We start from the raw sequence: 15,338 nt of genomic DNA, 5'->3' as shown, positions 1-15,338 counted from the left end.
ATATACCCCACACCCCTCACTGTAACACTCTGATATACACCACGCCCCTCACTGCAACACTCTGATATACCCCACACCTCTCACTGTAACACTCTGATATACCCCACACCTCTCACTGTAACAGTCTAATATACCCCACACCTCTCACTGTAACACTCTGATATAGCCAACACCTCTCACTGTAATACTCTGATATACTCCACACCTCTCACTGTAACACTCTGATATACCCCACACCTCTCACTGTAACACTCTGATATACAAAACGCCCCTCACTGTTACATTCTGATATATCACACACCCCTCACTTAAAACGCTGATACACCCCACACCTCTCACTGTAACACTCCAACATACCCCACACCCCTCACTGTCACACTCTGACTTTTCCGACATCCCTCACTGTTAAACGCTGATATACCCCACACCCCTCACTGTAACACTCTGATATACCCCACACCCCTCACTGCAACACTCTGATTTTTCCCACACCCCTCACTGGAGCACTCTGATATATATCACACCCCTCACTGGAACACTCTGATATACACCACGCCCCTCACTGTAACACGCTGATATACCCCACACCTCTCACTGGAACACTCTGATATACCCCACACCCCTCATTGTAACAAGCTGATATATCCCACACCTCTCACTGTAACACTCTGATATATACCACACCTCTCACTGTAACTCTCTGACTTTTCCGACACCCCTCACTGCAACACGCTGATATACCCCACACCTCTCACTGTAACACTCTGATATACACCATGCCCCTCACTGGAACACTCTGATATACCCCACACCCCTCACTGAACCACTCTGATATGCCCCACACCCCTCACTGTAACACTCTGATATACCCCACACCTCTCACTGTAACACTCTAATATACCCCACACCTCTCACTGTAACACTCTGATATAGCCAACACCTCTCACTGTAACACTCTGATATACCCCACACCTCTCACTGTAACACTCTGATATACACCACGCCCCTCACTGTAACACTCTGATATACACCACGCCCCTCACTGTAACACTCTGATATATCACACACCCCTAACTTAAATAGCTGATATACCCCACACCTCTCACTGTATCACTCTGATATACCCCACACCCCTCACTGTAACACTCTGACTTTTCCCACACCCCTCACTGTTAAACGCTGATATACCCCACACCCCTCACTGTAACACTCTGATATACCGCACACCCCTCACTGTAACACTCTGATATATCCCACACCTCTCACTGTAACACTCTGATATACCCCACACCCCTCAGTGTAACACTCTGATATACCCCACACCCCTCATTGTAACACGCTGATATGTCCCACACCTCTCACTGTAACACTCTGATATATACCACACCTCTCACTGTAACTCTCTGGCTTTTCCGACACCCCTCACTGTAACACGCTGATATACCCAACACCTCTCACTGTAACACACTGATATACACCACGCCCCTCACTGGAACACTCTGATATACCCCACACCCCTCACTAAAACACTCTGATATACCCCACACCCCTCACTGCAACTCTCTGATATACCCCACACCTCTCACTGTAACACTGTAATATACCCCACACCTCTCACTGTAACACTCTGATATAGCCAACACCTCTCTGTAACACTCTGATATACTCCACACCTCTCACTGTAACACTCTGATATACCCCACACCTCTCACTGTAACACTCTGATATACACCACGCCCCTCACTGTAACACTCTGATATATCACACACCCCTCACTTAAAACGCTGATATACCCCACACCTCTCACTGTCACACTCTGATATACCCCACACCCCTCACTGTAACACTCTGACTTTTCCCACACCCCTCACTGTTAAACGCTGATATACCCCACACCCCTCACTGTAACACTCTGATATACCACACACCCCTCACTGTAACACTCTGATTTTTCCCACGCCCCTCACTGTAACACGCTGATCTATCCCACACCTCTCACTGTAACACTCTGATATATACAACACCTCTCACTGAAACACACTGATATACCCCACACCCCTCACTGTAACCCTCTGATATACCCCACTCCTCTCACTGTAACACGCTAATATACCCCACACCTCTCACTGTAAAACTCTGAGATACCCCACACCTCTCACTGTAACACTCTGATATACCCCACACCCCTCACTGTAACATGCTGATATACCCCACACCCCTCACTGTAACACTCTGATAATCCCCTCAACCCTCACTGTAACACGCTGATATAGCCCACACCTCTCACTGTAACACTCTGATATACACCACACCTCTCACTGTAACACACTGATATAGCCCACACCTCTCACTGTAACACTCTGATATACCCCACACCTCTCACTGTAACACGCTGATATGCCCCACACCTCTCACTGTAACACTCTGATATACCCCACACCTCTCACTGTAACACTCTGATATACGCCACACCTCTCACTGTAACACGCTGATATACACCACACCTCTCACTGTAACACTCTGATATACCCCACACCTCTCACTGTAACACGCTGATATACCCCACACCCCTCACTGTATCACTCTGATATACACCAAGCCCCTCACTGTAACACTCTGATATACCCCACACCTCTCACTGTAACACTCTGATATGTCCCACACCCCTCATTGTAACACGCTGATATATCCCACACCTCTCACTGTAACACTGTGATATATACCACACCTCTCACTGTAACTCTCTGACTTTTCCGACACCCCTCACTGTAACACGCTGATATACCCCACACCTCTCACTGTAACACTCTGATATACACCACGCCCCTCACTGGAACACTCTGATATACCCCACACCCCTCACTGAGACACTCTGATATACCCCACACCCTTCACTGTAACACTCTGATATACCCCACACCTCTCACTATAACACTAATATACCCCACACCTCTCACTGTAACACTCTGATATAGCCAACACCTCTCACTGTAACACTCTGATATACTCCACACCTCTCACTGTAACACTCTGATATACCCCACACCTCTCACTGTAACACTCTGATTTACACCACGCCCCTCACTGTAACACTCTGATATATCACACACCCCTCAAATAAAACGCTGATATACCCCACACCTCTCACTGTAACACTCTGATATACCCCACACCCCTCACTGTAACACTCTGACTTTTCCCACACCCCTCACTGTTAAACGCTGATATACCCCACACCCCTCACTGGAACACTCTGATATGCCGCACACCCCTCACTGTAACACTCTGATTTTTCCCACACCCCTCACTGGAACACTCTGATATACCCCACTCCTCTCACTGTAACACACTAATATACCCCACACCTCTCACTGTAAAACTCTGATATACCCCACACCTCTCACTGTAACACTCTGATATACCCCACACCCCTCACTGTAACATGCTGGTATACCCCACACCCCTCACTGTAACACTCTGATATACCCCACACCCCTCACTGTAACACGCTGATATACCCCACAACTCTCACTGTAACACTCTGATATACACCACACCTCTCACTGTAACACACTGATATACCCCACACCTCTCACTGTAACACTCTGATATACCCCACACCTCTCACTGTAACACGCTGATATGCCCCACACCTCTCACTGTAACACTCTGATATACCCCACACCTCTCACTGTAACACTCTGATATACGCCACACCTCTCACTGTAACACGCTGATATACCCCACACCCCTCACTGTAACACTCTGATACACCCCACACCCCTCACTGAAACACTCTGAAAAACCCCACACCTCTCACTGTTACACTCTGATTTTCACCACACCTCTCACTGTAACACACTGATATACCCCACACCCCTCACTGTAACACTCTAATATACCCCACACCTCTCACTGGAACACTCTTAGATACCCCACACCCCTCACTGTAAAAGTCTGATATACACCACACCCCTAACTGTAACACGCTGATATACCTCTCACCTCTCACTGTAACACTCTGATGTCACCCACACCTCTCACCAGAACACTCTGATATACACCACGCCCCTCACTGTAACACTCTGATATACCCCACACCCCTCACTGTAACACTCTGATATACACCACACCTCTCACTGCAACACTCTGATATACCCCACACCTCTCACTGTAACATTCTGATATACCCCACACCTCTCACTGTAACACACTGATATACCCCACACCCCTCACTGTAACACTCTGAAAAACCCCACACCCCTCACTGTAACACGCTGATATCCCCCACACCCCTCACTGTAACACGCTGATATACCCCACATCCCTCACTGTAACACTCTGATATACCCCACACCTCTCACTGTAACACGCTGATATACCCCACACCCCTCACTGTAACACTCTGATATACACCAAGCCCCTCACTGTAACACTCTGATATACCCCACACCTCTCACTGTAACACTCTGATATATACCACACCTCTCACTGTAACACTCTGATATACCCCACACCCCTCAGTGTAACACTCTGATATACCCCACACCCCTCATTGTAAGACGCTGATATATCCCACACCTCTCACTGGAGCACTCTGATATATACCACAACTCTCACTGTAACTCTCTGCCTTTTCCGACACCCCTCAATGTAACACGCTGATATACCCCACACCTCTCACTGTTACACTCTGATATACACCACACCTCTCTCTGTAACACACTGATATACCCCACACCCCTCACTGTAACACTCTAATATACCCCACACCTCTCACTGGAACCCTCTTATATACCCCACACCCCTCACTGTAAAAGTCTGATATACACCACACCCCTAACTGTAACACGCTGATATACCCCAGAACTCTCACTGTAACACACTGATGTACCCCACACCTCTCACTATAACACTCTGATATACACCACGCCCCTCACTGTAACACTCTGATATACCCCACACCCCTCACTGTAACACTCTGATATACCCCACACCTCTCACTGTAACACTCTGATATACCCCACACCTCTGACTGCAACACGCTGATACACCCCACACCTCTCACTGTAACACTCTGATATACCCCACACCTCTCACTGTAACACTCTGATATACACCACACCTCTCACTCTAACACTCTGATATACACCACGCCCCTCACTGTAACACTCTGATATACCCCACACCCCTCACTGTAACACACTGATATGCCCCACACCTCTCTCTGTAACACTCTGATATATCCCACACCTCTCACTGTAACACTCTGATATACACCACACCTCTCACTGTAACACACTGATATACCCCACACCCCTCACTGTAACACTCTGATATACCCCACACCCCTCACTGTAACACTCTGATATACCCCACACCCCTCACTGTAACACGCTGATATACCCCACACCCCTCACTGTAACACTCTGATATACCCCACACCTCTCACTGTAACACGCTGATATACCCCACACCCCTCACTGTAACACTCTGATATGCACCAAGCCCCTCACTGTAACACTCTGATATACCCCACACCTCTCACTGTAACACTCTGATATATCCCACACCTCTCACTGTAACACTCTGATATACCCCACACCACTCAGTGTAACACTCTGATATACCCCACACCCCTCATTGTAACACGCTGATATATCCCACACCTCTCACTGTAACACTCTGATATATACCACACCTCTCACTGTAACTCTCTGGCTTTTCCGACACCCCTCACTGTAACACGCTGATATACCCCACACCTCTCACTGTAACACTCTGATATACACCACGCCCCTCACTGGAACACTCTGATATACCCCACACCCCTCACTGAAACACTCTGATATACACCACACCCCTCACTGTAACACTCTGATATACCCCACACCTCTCACTGTAACACTCTAATATACCTCACACCTCTCACTGTAACACTCTGATATAGCCAACACCTCTCACTGTAACACTCTGATATACTCCACACCTCTCACTGTAACACTCTGATATACCCCACACCTCTCACTGTAACACTCTGATATACACCACGCCCCTCACTGTAACACTCTGATATATCACACACCCCTCATTTAAAACGCTGATATACCCCACACCTCTCACTGTAACACTCTGATATACTCCACACCCCTCACTGTAACACTCTGACTTTTCCCACACCCCTCACTGTTAAACGCTGATATACCCCACACCCCTCACTGTAACACTCTGATACACCCACACCCCTCACTGTAACACTCTGATATACCACACACCCCTCACTGTAACACTCTGATTTTTCCCACGCCCCTCACTGTAACACTCTGATATATCCCACACCTCTCACTGGAACACTCTGATATACCCCACACCCCTCACTGTAACACGCTGATATATCCCCACACCTCTCACTGTAACACGCTGATATATACCACACCTCTCATGAAACACACTGATATACCCCACACCCCTCACTGTAACACTCTGATATACCCCACTCCTCTCACTGTAACACGCTAATATACCCACACCTCTCACTGTAAAACTCTGATATACCCCACACCTCTCACTGTAACACTCTGATATACCCCACACCCCTCACTGTAACATGCTGATATACCCCACACCCCTCACTGTAACTCTCTGATAAACCCCTCAACCCTCACTGTAACACGCTGATATACCCCACACCTCTCACTGTAACACTCTGATATACACCACACCTCTCACTGTAACACACTGATATACCCCACACCTCTCACTGTAACACTCTGATATACCCCACACCTCTCACTGTAACACTCTGATATGCCCCACACCTCTCATTGTAACACTCTGATATACCCCACACCTCTCACTGTAACACTCTGATAGACACCACACCTCTCACTGTAACACGCTGATATACACACCTCTCACTGTAACACTCCGATATACCCCACACCTCTCACTGTAACACGCTGATATACCCCACACCCCTCACTGTCACACTCTGATATACACCAAGCCCCTCACTGTAACACTCTGATATACCCACACCTCTCACTGTAACACTCTGATATGTCCCACACCCCTCATTGTAACACGCTGATATATCCCACACCTCTCACTGTAACACTCTGATATATACCACACCTCTCACTGTAACTCTCTGACTTTCCGACACCCCTCACTGTAACACGCTGATATACCCCACACCTCTCACTGTAACACTCTGATATACACCACGCCCCTCACTGGAACACTCTGATATACCCCACACCCCTCACTGAGAAACTCTGATATACCCCACACCCCTCACTGTAACACTCTGATATACCCCACACCTCTCACTATAACACTAATATACCCCACACCTCTCACTGTAACACTCTGATATAGCCAACACCTCTCACTGTAACACTCTGATATACTCCACACCTCTCACTGTAACACTCTGATATACCCCACACCTCTCACTGTAACACTCTGATATACACCACGCCCCTCACTGTAACACTCTGATATATCACACACCCCTCAAATAAAACGCTGATATACCCCACACCTCTCACTGTAACACTCTGATATACCCCACACCCCTCACTGTAACACTCTGACTTTTCCCACACCCTTCACTCTTAAACGCTGATATACCCCACACCCCTCACTGGAACACTCTGATATGCCGCACACCCCTCACTTTAACACTCTGATTTTTCCCGCACCCCTCACTGTAACACTCTGATATATCCCACACCTCTCACTGGAACATTCTGATATACCCCACACCCCTCACTGTAACACGCTGATATATCCCACACCTCTCACTGTAACACTCTGATATATACCACACCTCTCACTGAAACACACTGATATACCCCACACCCCTCACTGTAACACTCTGATATACCCCACTCCTCTCACTGAGCACGCTAATATACCCCACACCTCTCACTGTAAAACTCTGATATACCCCACACTTCTCACTGTAACACTCTGATATACCCCACACCCCTCACTGTAACATGCTGGTATACCCCACACCCCTCACTGTAACACTCTGATATACCCCACACCCCTCACTGTAACACGCTGATATACCCCACACCTCTCACTGTATCACTCTGATATACACCACACCTCTCACTGTAACACACTGATATACCCCACACCTCTCACTGTAACACTCTGATATACCCCACACCTCTCACTGTAACACGCTGATATGCCCCACACCTCTCACTGCAACACTCTGATATACCCCACACCTCTCACTGTAACACTCTGATATACGCCACACCTCTCACTGTAACACGCTGATATACCCCACACCCCTCACTGTAACACTCTGATATACCCGACACCCCTCACTGAAACACTCTGATATACACCACACCCCTCACTGAAACACTCTGATATACACCACACCCCTCACTGTAACACTCTGATATAGCCAACACCTCTCACTGTAACACTCTGATATACCCCACACCCCTCACTGTAACACCCTGATATACCCCACACCCCTCACTGTAACACTCTGATATACCCCACACCTCTCACTGTAACACTCTGATATACACCACACCTCTCACTCTAACACTCTGATATACACCACGCCCCTCACTGTAACACTCTGATATACCCCACACCCCTCACTGTAACACACTGATATGCCCCACACCTCTCTCTGTAACACTCTGATATATCCCACACCTCTCACTGTAACACTCTGATATACACCACACCTCTCACTGTAACACACTGATATACCCCACACCCCTCACTGTAACACTCTGATATACCCCACACCCCTCACTGTAACACTCTGATATACCCCACACCCCTCACTGTAACACGCTGATATACCCCACACCCCTCACTGTAACACTCTGATATACCCCACACCTCTCACTGTAACACGCTGATATACCCCACACCCCTCACTGTAACACTCTGATATGCACCAAGCCCCTCACTGTAACACTCTGATATACCCCACACCTCTCACTGTAACACTCTGATATATCCCACACCTCTCACTGTAACACTCTGATATACCCCACACCACTCAGTGTAACACTCTGATATACCCCACACCCCTCATTGTAACACGCTGATATATCCCACACCTCTCACTGTAACACTCTGATATATACCACACCTCACACTGTAACTCTCTGGCTTTTCCGACACCCCTCACTGTAACACGCTGATATACCCCACACCTCTCACTGTAACACTCTGATATACACCACGCCCCTCACTGGAACACTCTGATATACCCCACACCCCTCACTGAAACACTCTGATATACACCACACCCCTCACTGTAACACTCTGATATACCCCACACCTCTCACTGTAACACTCTAATATACCTCACACCTCTCACTGTAACACTCTGATATAGCCAACACCTCTCACTGTAACACTCTGATATACTCCACACCTCTCACTGTAACACTCTGATATACCCCACACCTCTCACTGTAACACTCTGATATACACCACGCCCCTCACTGTAACACTCTGATATATCACACACCCCTCATTTAAAACGCTGATATACCCCACACCTCTCACTGTAACACTCTGATATACTCCACACCCCTCACTGTAACACTCTGACTTTTCCCACACCCCTCACTGTTAAACGCTGATATACCCCACACCCCTCACTGTAACACTCTGATACACCCCACACCCCTCACTGTAACACTCTGATATACCACACACCCCTCACTGTAACACTCTGATTTTTCCCACGCCCCTCACTGTAACACTCTGATATATCCCACACCTCTCACTGGAACACTCTGATATACCCCACACCCCTCACTGTAACACGCTGATATATCCCACACCTCTCACTGTAACACGCTGATATATACCACACCTCTCATGAAACACACTGATATACCCCACACCCCTCACTGTAACACTCTGATATACCCCACTCCTCTCACTGTAACACGCTAATATACCCCACACCTCTCACTGTAAAACTCTGATATACCCCACACCTCTCACTGTAACACTCTGATATACCCCACACCCCTCACTGTAACATGCTGATATACCCCACACCCCTCACTGTAACTCTCTGATAAACCCCTCAACCCTCACTGTAACACGCTGATATACCCCACACCTCTCACTGTAACACTCTGATATACACCACACCTCTCACTGTAACACACTGATATACCCCACACCTCTCACTGTAACACTCTGATATACCCCACACCTCTCACTGTAACACTCTGATATGCCCCACACCTCTCATTGTAACACTCTGATATACCCCACACCTCTCACTGTAACACTCTGATAGACACCACACCTCTCACTGTAACACGCTGATATACACACCTCTCACTGTAACACTCCGATATACCCCACACCTCTCACTGTAACACGCTGATATACCCCACACCCCTCACTGTCACACTCTGATATACACCAAGCCCCTCACTGTAACACTCTGATATACCCCACACCTCTCACTGTAACACTCTGATATGTCCCACACCCCTCATTGTAACACGCTGATATATCCCACACCTCTCACTGTAACACTCTGATATATACCACACCTCTCACTGTAACTCTCTGACTTTCCGACACCCCTCACTGTAACACGCTGATATACCCCACACCTCTCACTGTAACACTCTGATATACACCACGCCCCTCACTGGAACACTCTGATATACCCCACACCCCTCACTGAGAAACTCTGATATACCCCACACCCCTCACTGTAACACTCTGATATACCCCACACCTCTCACTATAACACTAATATACCCCACACCTCTCACTGTAACACTCTGATATAGCCAACACCTCTCACTGTAACACTCTGATATACTCCACACCTCTCACTGTAACACTCTGATATACCCCACACCTCTCACTGTAACACTCTGATATACACCACGCCCCTCACTGTAACACTCTGATATATCACACACCCCTCAAATAAAACGCTGATATACCCCACACCTCTCACTGTAACACTCTGATATACCCCACACCCCTCACTGTAACACTCTGACTTTTCCCACACCCTTCACTCTTAAACGCTGATATACCCCACACCCCTCACTGGAACACTCTGATATACCGCACACCCCTCACTGTAACACTCTGATTTTTCCCGCACCCCTCACTGTAACACTCTGATATATCCCACACCTCTCACTGGAACATTCTGATATACCCCACACCCCTCACTGTAACACGCTGATATATCCCACACCTCTCACTGTAACACTCTGATATATACCACACCTCTCACTGAAACACACTGATATACCCCACACCCCTCACTGTAACACTCTGATATACCCCACTCCTCTCACTGAGCACGCTAATATACCCCACACCTCTCACTGTAAAACTCTGATATACCCCACACTTCTCACTGTAACACTCTGATATACCCCACACCCCTCACTGTAACATGCTGGTATACCCCACACCCCTCACTGTAACACTCTGATATACCCCACACCCCTCACTGTAACACGCTGATATACCCCACACCTCTCACTGTATCACTCTGATATACACCACACCTCTCACTGTAACACACTGATATACCCCACACCTCTCACTGTAACACTCTGATATACCCCACACCTCTCACTGTAACACGCTGATATGCCCCACACCTCTCACTGCAACACTCTGATATACCCCACACCTCTCACTGTAACACTCTGATATACGCCACACCTCTCACTGTAACACGCTGATATACCCCACACCCCTCACTGTAACACCCTGATATACCCCACACCCCTCACTGAAACACTCTGATATACCCGACACCCCTCACTGAAACACTCTGATATACACCACACCCCTCACTGTAACACTCTGATATAGCCAACACCTCTCACTGTAAGACTCTGATATACTCCACACCTCTCACTGTAACACTCTGATATACCCCACACCTCTCACTGTAACACTCTGATATACACCACGCCCCTCACTGGAACACTCTGATATAACCCACACCCCTCACTGAAACACTCTGATATACACCACACCCCTCACTGTAACACTCTGATATACCCCACATCTCTCACTGTAACACTCTGATATATCCCACACCTCTCACTGTAACACTCTGATATACCCCACACCACTCAGTGTAACACTCTGATATACCCCACACCCCTCATTGTAACACGCTGATATATCCCACACCTCTCACTGTAACACTCTGATATATACCACACCTCTCACTGTAACTCTCTGGCTTTTCCGACACCCCTCACTGTAACACGCTGATATACCCCACACCTCTCACTGTAACACTCTGATATACACCACGCCCCTCACTGGAACACTCTGATATACCCCACACCTCTCACTGTAACACTCTAATATACCCCACACCTCTCACTGTAACACTCTGATATAGCCAACACCTCTCACTGTAACACTCTGATATACTCCACACCTCTCACTGTAACACTCTGATATACCCCACACCTCTCATCGTAAGCCGCACCTGCCATCCCAGGATTCAGTCTGGTGAACCTTTGTTGAACTCCCTCTATGGCAAGTACATCCTTTCTTAGGTAAGGAGACCAGAACTGCAAACAGTACTCCAGGTGTGGTCTCACCAAGTCCCTGAATAACTAATAAGACATCCTTGCTCCTGTACTCAAATCCTCTTGCAATGAAGTACAGCACACCACTTGCCTTCCTAACTGCTTGCTGCACCTGCATGTTTGCTTTCAGTGACTGGTGTACAAGAACACCCAGGTCCCTCTGTACCTCAACATTTCCCAATCTATCATAATTTAAATAATACTCTGCCTTTCTGTTTTTCCTACCGAAGTAGATAACTTCACATTTATGCACATTATACTGCACCTGCCACTTACTTGCCCACTCACTCAAATTGTCTAAATCGCCCTGAAGCCACTGCGCCTTCCTCACAAATCACACTCCCACAAAATTTCGTGTCATCGTCAGTTAACTTGGAAATATTACACTAGGTTCCCTCATCCAAATCATTGATATACATTGTGAATAGCTGGGGCCCATTCACTGATCCCTGCATTACCACACTAGTCACCGCCTGCCAGCCCGAAAAAGATCAATTTATTCCTGCTCTCCGTTTCCTGCCTGCTAATCAATTTTCAATCCATGCTAGTATATTACTCCTAATCCCATGTGCTTTAAGTTTGCACACTAACCTTTTATGTGGGACATTATCCAAGGCCATCTGAAAATCCATATACAACATGGAACGGTGAGTATTTAAACTGACTTTTGCGGGCTTTTTCTCAGAGGCTTACCAAACTCGCAGACTGGCAGTGGCATTCCAGAGCCATGTCATGATTCAAAAAGTGACGCAGTCAAGAGGAAGCAGCTGATTGGGTGAGTACGGCCAAGTGAGTATTTATACTTCTCTATAGTTTGACAGTTAAGATTAATAGTTTTAAAAGTTTAGAACATCTTTATTTTTGTGGTTATAGTTTCAAATTATCTGTTGTGTAGCGGGGAGTGCTAGTAAGCAAGGGTCCTTGAGTATATCATTTATTGTAGTGTAATTAGTGGTATTGATTCGATTTAATTTAATTTAACTTAAATAAATGATAATTCATGACAGCACAGCTCGGCCCCGTGGCATGCTCCTCATGCACTATGGGATATCAGGGACACTTCCTATGTCCCTGACGACCATGTGTGTGGGAAGTGTATCAAGCTGCAGCTAATGGCAGGCCGCATTGCAGCGCTGGAGCTGCGAAGGGATACATACTGGAGCATTCATGATGCTGAGGACATCGTGGATAGCATGGTTAAAGAGTTGGTCACACCGCAGGTAAAGGCTGCACATGCAGGAAAAAAATGGGTGACCTCCAGGCAGATAAGTCAGCGCAGGCAGGTAGTGCAGGGGTCCCTGTGGCTACCCCCTCTCAAATAGATATAACACTTTGAATATTGTTGAGGGAGATGGCTTATCGTGGGAAGGCAGCAGCAGCCAACTTCCTGGCATTATGGGTGGTTCTGCTGCACAAAACAAGAGGAAAAAGAGCGGGAGACGTTTAGTGATATGGGATTCCATTGTAAGGGGAATAGATAGGCATTTCTGCGTTCGGAAACGAGACTCCAGAATGGTATGTTGCCTCCCTAGTGCAAGGGTCAAGGATGTCTCGAGGCAGCTCAAGAGCATTCAGGATGGGGAGGGTGAACAGCCAGTTATCGTGGTGCATATAGATGCCAACGATATAGAAGAAAAACGGGTTGAAATCCTAAAAGCTGAATATAGGCATTTAGGAGGTAAATTAAAAAATTGGACCTCAAAGGTAGTAATTTCAGGATTGCTACCAGTGCCACGTGCTTGTCAGAGTAGAAACAGAAGGATATTTCAGATGAATACATGGCTAGAGGAATGATGCAAGGGGGAGGGATTCAAATTATTGGGACATTGGAACAGGTTCTGGGGGAGCTGCGACCAGTGCAGCCTGAACAGTTTGCACCTGGGCGGGACCAGGACCAATGTCCTAGGGGGAGTGTTTGCTCGTGCTGTTGGGGAGCATTTAAAGTAAAATGGCAGGGTGTTGCTAACCTGTGCAGGGAGACAGAAGAAAGGGAAACAAGGATTGAAACAAAACACAGGAAGGAGAAAAGCAAAACGGGAAGGCAGAGTAATCAAGGGTGTAAATTACACAGGGCTACAGTTATTAGTAATTCTAAAAGGACTAAACATGTTAAAAAACAAGCCTGAACACTTTGTGTCCTAATGCGAAGAGCATTTGTAATAAGTTGGATGAATTAGCTGCGCAAATAGGTGTAAACGGATATGATATAATTGGGATTATGGAGACATGGCTCCAGCGTGACCAAGACTAGGAATTCTGCATTCAGGTATTCAATATTCTGGAAGGGCAGGCAAAAATGAAATGGAGGTGGGGTTGCATTGCTAGTTAAAGAGGAGATTAACACAACAGTAAGGATAAGCTCGCATGATGTGGAATCTGTACGGGTAGAGTTGAGAAATACGAGGGGGCAGAAAACGTTAGTGGGAGTTGTATACAGACCCTCAAACTGTAATGCTGAGTTTGGGGGTGGCATTAAACGGAAAATTAGAGATGGGTGCAATAAGGGCACACCAGTTATCCTGGGTAACTTTAATCTACATATAGACTGGGCAAATCAAATTAGTAAAAATACTTTGGAGGAGGAATTCCTAGAGTGTATACGGGATGGTCTCCTGGACCACTATGTCAATGAACGAACTACAGATCAGGCCATCTTAGACGGTATTATGTAAGGAGATCGGGTTAATTATCAATCTTGATGTGCGAGGCCCCTTGGGGACG

This window comes from Somniosus microcephalus, unplaced genomic scaffold, assembly GCF_052327205.1.
Source record: "Somniosus microcephalus isolate GS21.2 unplaced genomic scaffold, FLI_Smic_1.0 unresolved_chr3, whole genome shotgun sequence".
Classification (NCBI taxonomy): domain Eukaryota; kingdom Metazoa; phylum Chordata; class Chondrichthyes; order Squaliformes; family Somniosidae; genus Somniosus; species Somniosus microcephalus.
The sequence above is the reverse complement of the archived record's forward strand: the minus strand, read 5'-3'. Positions refer to the sequence as shown.